Genomic DNA, 12,327 nt, shown 5'->3' on the forward strand with positions numbered 1-12,327 from the left:
CTTTCATCTGTCCATTCATCTGTTCACCTGTCCATTCATCCATCTGTCCATCCATCCATCTGTCCATCTGTTCACCCATCCATCCTCCCATATATCCATCCACTTTGCATTTATCCACTTAACTATCTGTCCACCCGTTTGTCCGTCTGTCCATCCATCTGTTCATCCATCCATTCATTCATCCATCTGTCCATTCATTCTTTTGTCCACCCATTCATCTGCCCGTCCATTCATCCATGGATTCAACTGTCCATTGCTTGTAGTCTGTTTGGGCAGCTATGACAAACTACCATAGAGTAGGTGACTTACACACAGTGGAAATTTATTTCTTACAGTTCCAGAGGCTGGAAAGTCCAAGATCAAGACACGGACTGATTTGTAGATGGAGTCTTCTTGCTTATGTCCTCATATGGCAAAGGAACAAAGGATTCCCCTAGGGCCTCTTTCATTGAAATGAGCATTGATCCCGTTCACAAGGGCTCCACCCTTCTGACCTAATCACCCATAAAAGCCCCAGCTCCAAACACATCACATTGGGGGTTAGGTTTCAACACACAAATTTGGGGGGGGCATACAAATATTCCGTCCATAGCACTACCCATCCACTTGTCCATCTGTTCATCCAGCCACGTCTAACTCTCTCTTCTAGAATTTAAGCTCCATGAGAACATCACTTTGTCTCATCACTGACATAGCCCCTGCATCAAGAGTCATGGTAGGGTGTGGATATGGCAAATGCTCAGAAGTGTGTTAACTGACTGTCCAATGGACTTGCCTGTCCGTGGTCACAGAGACGCTGCCCTGGCTTAGGTCAGCGTTCAGGGCACCCCCACGGGGACTCTCCCATCTCTGATGCAACCACACCCCATCCTCCTTTCCACATGGCACAGCTCTCTGCTGACTCTCAGGACCACCCCACCCTTTTCCAAGGAAAAAGAAATGCAAAGAATCCAACGAAGTTTTCATCTTTGGGAGCCTCCCTGTGAGCATGTCGAAGGCTAAGTTGAGGAAGCTTTGCTCTGGGGCCTGAAGCGATGTGGAAGCACTTGAACATGGAGTGTCTCCCGTGCAAGTGTTTAATTATCCTATTACAGGACAGTAGCTGGGCATTAGGATTTTTTACAATTATTAATGGAGTATTAAACAATGAATTATCATGAACAATTAAAATTAATTACATTTCTTGGAGTTAATTAAATTATTCCTTTGATAGGACAGTGGCTAAGAAGACATAAAAATTAAGAACCGGTGTTAGAAAAGTCTGCCAGAATGGGGTGTGGCGAGGCAGGCTGCGTTTCCCTCTCTAGCCAGGGGGAGGGGCTCAATGAACAGGCTGGGGCCTTGGGAGTCTCCAGTTCTCCCGGGATGAGGATGGGCTGGCACGGGGGACCCAGACTGCCTGTTGAGAATCCCCCCAGGCTCAGCTCTTGGCTTATCCCTTCCTCTCTACCTTCCTTTCCTTTCTTTATTCCTTCCTCTCTTTATTTTTTTCCTTCTCTTTTTGATGTAGGCTAGGCATTTCCTAGGCACTGGAAGCACAGAAATAAATCAGTCAAAATTTTGTCCCTGTGTCAGGTGTGGTGGCTCCCACCTGCAATCCTAGCACTCTGGATGGGAAGAGCCAGTGGGAAGATCTCTTAAAGTCAGGACCTGGAGACAGCCTGGGCAACAGCGAGACTCTGTCTCTACTAAAAATAGAAAAATTTGCTGAGCATGGTAGTGTGAGGAAGCTGAGGCAGGAGGATCACTTGAGCCCAGGAGTCTGAAGTTGCTGTGAGCTAGGCTGCTGACATGGCACTCTGACCTGGGCAACAAAGTGAGACCCAGTCTCATAAAAACAAAAAAAATTCTGTCCCTTGTAGAATTCAAGGTCAAAGAGAGAGAACTAGTTCTGTATTAATGTGCAAGAGGCAGGGGTTCAGCTTTGGGATCTACCTATCACCAGCTACTTGACCTTAAGCAAATTACTTACTTTCTCTCTGAGCTTCAGTTCCCACATCTGTAACATGGTGCCTACCTCATGGGGCTGTTGCAGGAATGAGTGATAATAAATGAGGTTCTGACTGTTTCTTGTTGTTTCAGGACACTACATTTGGGGGCTACTTGTTACTATGTGTACAGCATTCAATACAGTGCCTAGAATATAGTACATGCTCAATAAAGACTCATGAGTATCATTATCATTATTGGCTATTTATTTATTTAGGCTATTTATTTATTGAGACAGAGTCTCACTATGTCGCCCTCAGTAGAGTGCTGTGATGTCACAGCTCACAGCAACCTCAAACTCTTGGGCTTAAGTGATTCTTTTGCCTCAGCCTCCTGAGTAGCTGTGACTACAGGCACCTGCCACAATGCCTGGCTATTTTTTGTTGCAGTTGTCATTGTTGTTCAGCTGGCCTGGGCTGGGTTCGAACCCACCAGCCTTGGTGTATGTGGCTTGTGCTGTAACCACTGTGCTATGGGCTCAGAGCCATTACTGGCCATTTAATTGCTGTGACAGGTGTAAGCAAGGGAAAGATACCTAACCTGGAGAGATAGCTTCTCTTTTGGGTCAGAGAAGCTATTCCAGAAAAGAATAGCTTTAAACATGGGTAGACCTTGGCTGGGTTGCAATATGAAGGAAGAGCATTCCAGGCAGAGGGAACAGCATGTGCAAAGGCCTAGAGGCATGGCCCATGCAGTGAACCACAGCAGTTCTGCACTCTGGGACTGTTGTCTGAACACCGCAGGGTGAGGAAAGATGCAATGTGGACTGTGGGAACCAGCCTCCAACCCTGCATTGTCTGTGTTGTCCCCTCCCACAATGGGTGTATTGGGCTGGACTATAATGGGTACTGCAGAAGGGATGGAATGTCGCCTTGCAGATCTGTAAAGGTGCTGTGGCACCCTCCTTTTTCTCTTGCTTTTGGATCAGTTTATCTGCGGGAAACCAGCTGCCAGGTCCAGCAGTGCTGTGGGGAGCCCATGTGGTGAGAAACAGGGGCCTCCTGACAGCAGCCAGTAGGGAACTGAGACCTCCAGCCAAAGGCTACGTGAATTGGCCACCTTAGTAGGGTCCTCCATCCCCTGTCAAGTTCATACATGGTGTGGTTGGCTGCAGCCCCAGTGGACACATTAACAACTGCACTAAGGACCTACAGCCAACACGCTCGAGCCAGCCTGCTTTGATGTCTTAACTCACAGAACCCGGAGGAGAGGAGGAATGTTTCTTGTTATTTTAAGCCACTACATTTTCAGGCTACTTGTCACACAGCAGTTGATGACTGTTACAAGTGCTTAGCAAGAGCCCAGATTGGGAAGTGTCTCGTGGGAGCAGCAGGTCAGCTTCGCAGGTCAGAAAGATCACTCCCTGCTGCACGGAGGATGCCGTGCTGAATGAAAACCAGCCAGTAGCTGTTGCTCATTTATTAAGTTCTGGGCACGGCTCCAAGTGGCACCCGTGTGTTAGCTTGTTTAATTCTCACAACCACACTAGAAGCTAGGTACTGTTATTATGCTAATTTTAAGGATAAGAAATCAAGAAAGGTTGGAAAACATCATATCACACAACTACTAGGTCATAATGAAGCCGAGGTTTGAATGCAGGCTGTTTCTGGAGGCCGAGCGTCCTATGGGCAGGAAGGATGCTGAAGAGAGTGACAGGCGAGGGGTGGTGAAGCGGAGGACTTGGTACCCGATTGGATGGACAGCGAGGACAAAGGAAGGCACACATAGCTTCCTGTCTCAGCCCATGTTCCCATCTTAGACCTGGGGTCAAAGGTCGTTCTGATACCTGAGAAAAGGAACCTTTAGCAGGAGCGGTTTTGGTGGCAAAGTAAGGGAGTCTTTTGGGGTTGTGTTGAGTCTGGGGTCCTAAAAGGTATCTAGGAGCTTGAGGAAGATGCTAGGGTTGGAAACCTAGATGTTCCCTGGCATCACAGCTCCCTCTTAGCTCTTTCCAGACTGTGCGGTTGTGCCCGTGGCTGTGTCCCTGACATTTCCACACCTTGGATTTGGGCCACTTCCAGTCCTCCAATGCCAAGTATGCCGCCCCGGGGAATGTATGTGGAAAAATAAGCAATCTGAGCTCCAGGCCTTAGATCTGATTGTGGTTGTGGGTGGGTGGGATGGGTGATGCAGTGGACAGGTGGGCACCCAGAGCCACGCTCAGGAGTGTGGTTGGGACCCACGATTTTGCCCTGTAAGCTGGGATTCCAAAACTGACAGCCACCTGCTCCTTTCCCAGCCCAGTGACAGCAGGTCCAGGCCCCTGGAGCAGCCAGTCTGTCACCTACAGTGGCTGCCAGGACCCGGGGCTCACAGAACAGGGCCTGGTTCCTGACTGAGGCTGAGAGATACCAGTGATCCTGGGCCCGGGGCCAGGTGGGGTGTTGGGAAGCGCGCTCCCCTACATGCAGCTTGGGGCTCTCTTCCCGTCACCCCTCCTGCCTGCTAGGGTTGGAGCACCCGCTTTTGCATTAGTCTTGCTCTGCTGCTCTGGCCCTTGCCGGGTTTGATGCTGTTGGGTTCTGTGAAGTAATTCCCCAGGACAGATGGCCAGACCCGCATGCACAGTTCTCTTCACATGCCTACGTGGGTTGGCAAAGACCCAGACCCTCATACCTGCTGAAAGAGCCCCCTCATGTGACTGGGGCCAGGTCTTTGAGAAGGGCTCAGGTGAGCCTCAGGGGCAGCCCAGGGCCTAGAGAACTTCAAAACACAGTTAAGAGCCCAGGAAAACCCTTTAGAGCAGAGATTCTAAGCAGGAAGGAGGGGGCAGGGAGGGAGTTTGTTCCCCAGGGGGCAGTTGGCAATGCCTGGACGTGTTGTTGGTTGTCATAATCGGAGGTGGAATGTTACTGGCATCTAGAGGGCAGAGGCCAGAGATGCTGTTGAACATCTTATAGGGCACAGGGCAGCTCTACGTTCAATACTGGTGAGGTTGGGAAACCCTGCTTGGGGGTTCATAGCGTCTAGGGGTGGACAGTGCTGCTATGCAAATCGTGAGGACATCGTGAGGTTCGAAATGGATGTGTGCTTGCCCAGACCTGCTCCTGGACAGGACCTGGGCCTCTAATCTGTGCTCACAACTTGACTTGGGAGAAGGGAGATAGCCCATGAGCCTGGAGAGCTGCAAGCAGCCACCCTTCTCTTACCCACCCCTTTTGGCCTGGGGCAGAAGTTTTCAGACTGTGTTTCCAGAGCCTTCTGTACACCAAGAGGGAGGCTGAGCGAGTGGGGCGTGGACCCCTCCTCTTCCCAGCTGCTCTTTTCATTATTTGGAAATCTAGGGGCTGTCTGTATAGTGAGTATGAATTTTCCAGCCACCTACTCTGGTGCACAAAGAACTGTAACTTTATTTTTCGATCACGGAACTGAATTTTGGTCCCAAGTTTCCTTTCTGCCTGAAGGCAGAAAATGTAATCTCAGACAATTCCAGGTAAATTCAGTCATTGCAGGTTTAAACTCAGTCGATTTGGGACTTCCCTCCCTTCCTGCAAGTCAGGGTGCCGTCTAAGTTCCAGAGGGGCGTCGTGGCACCTGCAGGCAGTGCTCAATGTCTGCCATCATCGCCTGTCCATGAGAACCTCTGCCGGGTGGGCAGTGGCCAGCCCCAGCCTTAGGTGGGGCAGCTCCTTCCGGAAGGCGTCGCACTCCTGTCTGACCTCCAGGACTCGGCTTTAGGTCTCATGCCTGCCTCTTGGGAAACAAGACGGGGGTGGGGGGAAGGGTCTTCTCCTCCTCTTCCTCTTCTTTTCCTCCCTTTTCTGCTCCTTTCCCCCTCCTTGGTGGAATCCAGCAGATTTTGGTGTTCTTCCCTGAGAAGCCCAGAATTTAACCCCAATTCCCGAGGGCCAGCGGTCTGTGTTTGCAAAGCGCTTGGGGATTCATCTGCTGGTTTTAGACATCTCAGGTGAGCTTTTCAGTGGCAGAGCTTTGAGCTTTTGCATAACAAGCCATGTTTACCCAAGAGCTCTGCCTCTCCCTCCCTCATTCCCCATCCAGACGCTCCAGGAATCATGCGTGGCCACATGAGGGAGTCAGGTACCCTGGGCTCCCATGGCAGGCAAGTGGGAGATGACCCACCTTTCTCTGGGTGGGGCGACTGGAGCTCAGAGGGGGATGGACATTTGCCAAGGTCATTTGGCCAAGAAATGACAGAGGCTGGCTTAGCACTTCCAGTGGCTGAGGGTAGCAGGGATGGAGAGGTGATGTTTGTGGAGAGGAGTGAATATCCTGCCAAAGGGGGCTGTGGGCTGCAGGGGTGTACTTCCTTCCCACCACTCTCCCACTCACCAGGTGCATGAGCCTTTAATCCTCACTGTGAGTCCACAAGACAGACAAGGTTATTCCCATTTTACTGGTGGAGAGACTGAGGTTCATGTCCTGGCATGCCCAAACCCCACTGTAAATCAGTAACCAAGATGGAAGTTTTAAAAATTGCTGTTTCTTTTTATAAAAAACCTGTATATGCTCATTAAAGCAATTTAAACAACACTGAAGTATATAAAATATTAACAGCCTTCCCCACCTTTCTTTCACTTTTTTTTTTGCAGTTTTTCGCTGGGGCTGGGTTTGAACCCGCCACCTCCAGCATATGGGGCTGGCGCCCCACTCCTTGGAGCCACAGGCGCCGCCCCCTTTCTTTTGCTTTTTGCCGTCCCTCGCTGGCGCCTCCCTGCTATAACCAGTCTCCTTCTCCATCTATAAATTTATATGCAAGCATATATACGCATACTGGGGGGCAGCGGGGAAAGAGGAGGCGCCACTATTATGTTTACGCTGCAACTTTGTTTTCACCTTAATATGCTTTTTCCCCCAGCAATATATTTTTGGCTTCACAATGTATCCTGGACGTCTCAGGTCAATAAGACTGATGTTACTCTCGTTAATGGCTTTCTACTGGCCCGTGGCACGGATTGGTGGACTTACTCCGCCTGGCTCCCTTTGGAGACACGTCTCAGCTGTTTCAGGGTTTCTGCTCTTTCAACACTGTGACAGCCACCGTGGAATGAATGTCCATCGCTCATGGTGCTTTTATGTCTGAGGATCGATTCCTGAAGTGGGGCTGTGGGTTAAGGGTTATAAACATTTTATGTTTTTAGAGATACCAGAGGCAAGATTAAAATCCAAATACGTCTGACTCCAAAGCCCAGGAATGAACCAGGATAAAAGGTGGTGGAACAAACCTTGGAGGCCCCAGCCTGGGGGCAGAAACATGGGCATCCCACTACAGTCTGGAAGGAGCCTCTGGCTGCAGGCCACCGCCACAGTGACCCCACCGCAGACATAGCCTGGGCACACACGTCCTCCTCCATCCTTGGAAGCAGCCAGGGAGGTGGGTGGCCTTCCCTTGTCACAGATGGGGAAATGCCTGAGCAGAGGAGTTTGGCCACCAGAGCATCAGGGGCAAGTCTGGAAGGGAGTGTCTGCAGGCTGAGTGGAGAGGAGACTTTGGCAAGGCCATGTGGCAGGTAAGTTAGACCGGGAGTGGGATTGCCATGCTGGGATTTTGAAGCATTGCTGTGGATTTTCCTGTGGGGAGCGAGGGCGGGCAAAGGTCTGGAGACTGTGCACAGCCCGGGCCCCGTGTGGGTCCGGTGGGGCCCCTCCCCTCCCTGTGCACAGGATCACGCACGTTCCCTCTGCTCCAGCTGTCAGAGAGCATGGGTGGCCTGCACAGCTCCTGTTAGTGAGATGATGGATGTGCTTTTTGCCTCGATGAGAAGGAGATGAAAGAGAGGATGGGGAGGGGATGGTGCCAGGACCACATGCAGGGAGAAGAAGGTGGGGCCCACAATGGGCCCCTCCCACTTGTCTCATTCATGGAGCAACTGATGGGGTAGAGGGTGGAGGGTGGAGGGCAGAGCAGTGGTGGGGTGTGGGGTGGAAGAGGAGGGGTGATCTCCCTGACTGATGGAGAAGGCACATTGTCTGCCTTCAAGGAACTGTTGTTTGATTGGGGAGGCCCGGCTTCCACCTCAAAGAGCTCCCAAGTTTTGGGGGGACCTCTCAGTCTTAAGGAGAAAATGATAGAAAAATACACACCTGGGGAAGCCTTGATGTGGTTTTCAGTCACTGAAAACCCCACTTGAAAACACTGGAGGTGGCACCTGGATCATGGAGTGCTACAATGTGGCAGGCAGCGTGGCTTTGTGGGAAGAGCTTTGGCGTCACACTGGCTTGGGTTGGAATCTCTGCCCCAAGGCCCACGCTGTGCAACTATGACTAAGTCATTTCGCCTCTCTGAGCCTACGTTCTCACTAAATACACAGTTAATATTTAAATGAGTTAATACCCCTAAAGTTCCAAGCACTGTGCTAGGCTGTGTGCGGAGCCACCCAGAGCATGGTAGCTACTGTGACTAATCTGATTCGAGAAGGTTTAAATCTTGGGGGGCTTCCTGTAGGAGCAGTGTGTGGAGGCTGGACTTTGAGATCTTGGTCTCCCTTTTCCCTTCCTCTGGAGGATCTCAGCTGCTAGGTTGTTCTCGCCCCTCGTGGGCCTCATTGTCTCTCTTTGAATCTTTCCCAGGCTGCTGAGCCAAGTGCTCAGAGCAGTGATGGATTCAGAGCAAAAGGATGGGTTTAAAGGCTGTAAAGGAAGAGGTGGTGAGCATGATTAAAGGAGAGAGAAGACGCTCGCTGGGGGAGCTCATAGTGCAAAACCACTGAGTTTGAGCAGCCCTGTGCTTTCTGGGCACGCTACTCTCTGCAGTGACACATCAGGTGCTCTTGGTCACCTGCCATGGTGACCAGCATTCAGTGCAGACAAATTGGATGCCAGAGCTGGGCCAGGTAGGAGAGGCGGAGTGTTAGCAACACCTGGAACAGGTGAGGCGGCAGCAGTCTGGAACCACAGAGGTCAGGAAAGGCTGAGAAGCTCCACGAGTCTTGGAATATGGCCTGGGAGTCAGGCAAAACTGCTGGGAGCACATTTTTGGATGGGGCAGTGGGTTTAAAGGCTGGACACTGCCTGAGCCTCTCCCTGAGCTGGGTTCTCTGGCCTTCATCTCCAACAGCCTGGTGCTGGGGATGGGCATCCTCTCTCGGGCATGGCTTAGGTCCTGTGGGACAGGTGGAGCTCATGTAAATCCACGGAAGTTGGAGAGTCAGAGACCCAAGGTCTGGTGCAGCAGGAGAGAAGTCCCCCCAGGGGGAGGGCTGCCCTGGTACACTGTTCTTCTCCTTGTCACCTATTGACTAACTGCTAGGCCTTACACAAAGTGCAAACTATGTGCACTTTCATGGTCCATCTTCCCCATCACTCTCAAGTGGTGCAATCATTCTCTGCCCTTTACAGATGAGGAAACCAAGGTCCAGAGAGGCTAAGTTACTTTCCACCAGGTCACACAGCTACTCCCTGATGGAGCCAGGGTTCAAATGCAAGTCTGTCTCATTCCAAAGGCAGCGTTCCAAGCTAGCCAATCCCAGAGGAACATCTAGGGGTAGGCTGGGGCCAAACCGTCCCAGGAAAGTGACATGGGCAGTGGGTGGTGTGGGGAGTCAGTTCTAAGATATGAGAAGTTCAAGTCCTCTGCAAGGGCAGGGTTTGTCTGCGCCTTCAGCCCTTCCACTGACTCAGAGATCTGCCTCTAGGAGGGGGTCTCCTCTGGCTTTGAACCATAAGGAAGTGTCCCTTCCGGGCCAGGTTTATCCTTGCATGCAGTGTCCGTGGTTCTGCGCCTTGGAATGCTCCAGACACAACCAGCTCTGCCGGCTCCTAGAGTGGCACTGGGCACAGCTAGTGATGGTGTCAACCACTGTCCACTGGCTGTGCCCACTTGGGTCAGTTCCCTCAAGGGGCCTCCCTCTTGGACTTGCCTCCTGAGTCTCTCTCTTAGGCCTGACCCTGATGTTTTTTGTTCAGCCTGCAGAGTTCTTGCCTTTGGCTTTAGAATCCCCTTCCCAACCCAACCTACTTCTGGACCCTCAGAGCACAAGTCCTGCCCAATGTGGTTCCAGAGACTTCCCCTGGGCCCACCGGCCTCCCACCCATCCTATTTTTTGAGCTCCATGTTGACTAGAACGGTGATGGGAGGGGTTAAGACAAGTGTAATGCACAGGAAATGGAGAGACAGAGAAACAGCCCATAAAGCTGTTCCCTCCAAATCCCCAGGACAGGGCTGCTCGCAGATAAATGGGCAAAATAGCACGAAGGTGCGAGCTGACTCGGAGTTATTTCAAAGTGATTATCTGGGATAACAGTAATTATGTTCAAGAAGAGAGAAGGTCAAAGTGGCCGTCCTGCTGCTCCACTCTAGCGAGACTCTTGCCAAGAGAGCGCAGTCGTGTGCAGAGGGAGCGGCAGGGAGGCAAGAGGCGGGAGGAGGAGGTGGAGGAAGGCCCAGGACAAGAGGCCAGCTCTTGACCAGGGACTCAGAGGAGGTCATCCTAGGCTTGGGCGGCTGGAGAAAGTGTAGCTGTCAGAGCCTGGGACCGCCCTGGAAGCCCTGGCTTTGACTGGTTCTTGGACACACTTTGTCGAATGGGCCTACGGACGTCCCTCTGCAGTGGACGTGGGTTGGGATGAGTCCTCCCCTCTGCTTCCCCTTCCCTTCTCTTCTTTGTCCCTTCCTTCTTGCCTTGTTTCCAACATTGTGCTATGCACAGGCCCAACACTGTGGTCACCCATCTAGTCACTGCACTCTCCTGTACCCGGACACCTGTCCATTCTTTCACACTTCCTCTCCCCAGCCCCCACCCCCACCCCCACCCTCCTGTCCGTATCTACCTGCCACCTTCCCACATTTTCAGTCTCCCAACATCTCCTGTCTACCCCTTCACTCTTCCAGCTCCTCATGTTAACACCCGTCCACATCCCACCTGCCCCCATGTTCACATGTCTCCCCATCCCTCCCCACCATTCTCCTAGCCTTCCACTCATCAGCCCATCCAATCTTCACTGCCACCTTCCACCTATTCATCTTTCTACCAATTCACCCATTGCCCTTCCCGTCTTCCTTTTCGTCCATCTTCTGCTATCTGTTCATCTGCTCGTGCTCATCCCCACCGGCTATCATTCACTGGGTGTCCTTTTGCCCATCTGTCTGTCCCTCCTCTCCATGCAGTCATCTACTCATCTTCCTGTTCACCCCTCTACCTGCCCACCCACCTACCCACCCACTTACCCATCAACCACCCCTCCACCTAGCCACCCCTCCATTCCTCCACCCACCCTTTCTTCTTACCACCTCTCTGACCACAGGTCCTTCCGTCCACAGCCATTCCTTCCTCTCCTGTGGATACCTGGGACCTATTCGATATCATCTGACAAGCCCTCTCATTTCCGGCTCCCTTTCTTCCACTGAAGCTGCTCTGCTCTCCTGTCCTCCTCCTGAACTCTGATTGTTGACATTACACCCACTCTTCAAGGTCTATTTTAGGGCCTCTATTTCAAGCAAGTGCAGCGCCCTGGAAAGCACACAAATCTGTAACCAGAGAGTAGAGTGTTAGGATCCTGGCCTTAGCTGTTCATTGGCTGCCTGACCTTGGGAAGGCTACTCAACCTCCCAAAGTCTCAATCTCCTCATATGCAAAAGAGGTGAGTAATACCCACTTCATGATGTAGTTGAAGGGTTAAATAACATTGTCTATAAAGTGCCCAGCAACATACACGGCACCCAGGGGACACTCAGCAAATGCTAAACTCCATTGAGAAGGAAATGCAAAATTGATTAAAGACTCTCCTGTGTTCTCAAGGTACACAGACGAGAGAGCCAGCTGGGGACAGACACGCTTCCTGAGGCTGACTGCTTCTGCTTTTGTTTTCTGCTTTGTGTGGTTTCTACTCTAACCACTGATATACCCTTCAGAGGTTTGAAAAGCAGAGACAAAGAGTGGGCAGTGTGGACAGCAGGACATGGTTAAATCAACTTCATCTCAGCAGGAGGCCCAGGATAAGACCATGGGCATCATGCCAACTGCTCATTAGAGATAAGAGACCAGCTACGACCCACATAGCAATGACTCCGGTAGGCTGGGGTTTGAGATTCCCAAAGCTGGATGTCCGTGGGAAAGTCCTTTCACCGAACCCTGTGGTCAGGGAGGCCCCCTGCTGAGATGAACCAGGTAGCCAGGCCCCCAGAGGTAATGTGCCCACCATTTTTTAGCCCCCACGGTGGAGCATCCCCAGAGAGGTTCAGAAAATCCAAAGCTGAGGCTGTCTTCTGAGGTGAGATGTCCTTTTTTGAGTGAAGATAGATTTTTTTCTCAGTTATCCACCGGCCTGGGGAATCTTGAAATCATGCACTTGGATTAGTGACCACATCTGTTGCAAACCAGCCATCACGTGGTGGGGCATGTTTAATAACGATCTCTCTGGGACATTAATAAAAACAGGACC

General features: G+C 51.5%; 1 long non-coding RNA gene across 3 annotated transcripts; it reads right to left on the reverse strand.

Moving 5' to 3' along the window:
- Nucleotides 1-5,331: 5,331 nt before the first annotated feature.
- On the reverse strand, nt 5,332-11,300 carry LOC128575184 (uncharacterized). Of its 3 annotated transcripts, none has more exons than XR_008376942.1 (3): nt 11,174-11,300; nt 8,032-8,096; nt 5,332-7,051 (listed from the first exon to the last, which is right to left on the reverse strand). It is a non-coding gene; the product is annotated as an uncharacterized LOC128575184 (long non-coding RNA). The 3 variants fall into 3 exon arrangements; XR_008376941.1 differs by having other exon boundaries at nt 8,032-8,197; nt 11,174-11,271; XR_008376940.1 differs by lacking the exon at nt 8,032-8,096 and adding an exon at nt 7,173-7,419 and having other exon boundaries at nt 11,174-11,255.
- Between the last annotated feature and the right edge of the window lie 1,027 nt (nt 11,301-12,327).

This window comes from Nycticebus coucang, chromosome 22, assembly GCF_027406575.1.
Source record: "Nycticebus coucang isolate mNycCou1 chromosome 22, mNycCou1.pri, whole genome shotgun sequence".
In the NCBI taxonomy this organism is placed as follows: Eukaryota; Metazoa; Chordata; class Mammalia; order Primates; family Lorisidae; genus Nycticebus; species Nycticebus coucang.